Here is a 486-nt window from a genome sequence, read left to right on the forward strand (position 1 = left end):
TGGAGAGAAATGGCAGATGTGAGATAGGCCTGAAATTAGACAGAGTAGAGGGATCAAGGTTTTTCTTTTTAAGAATAGGATTCACCACGGCATGTTTCAGGGGGACAGGGACATAGCCAGAGAGGAGAGAGGCGTTGATTATTAATAGCACACTTGGGCCAACGGCAGCAAAAACTTCCTTAAAGAGTCGGGATGGTATGGGGTCAGTTAGGCAATTTGTGGGCCTCAGGTGCATGACCAGGTCGGTGAGTGTGGATAGGGATACCGGTTCAAACTGTCTAAGAGTGGGAATATCAGGGCGAGGAGAAGGGGGAGGGTCCAGGGTTGAAGTGGGATGCATTGACCGTAGGTCAGCGATACGGTCAATAAAAAATTTCTGGAAATTTGTGCATAATAGAGGTGGTGCGACTATGGGAGATGTGTCACGAGGATTTGTCAGAGAGTTAAAAATATTAAAAAGGACTTGAGGTTTATTGCTATTTGTTG

This window comes from Nannobrachium achirus (genome assembly GCF_963921795.1).
Source record: "Nannobrachium achirus genome assembly, chromosome: 4".
Lineage (NCBI taxonomy): Eukaryota > Metazoa > Chordata > Actinopteri > Myctophiformes > Myctophidae > Nannobrachium > Nannobrachium achirus.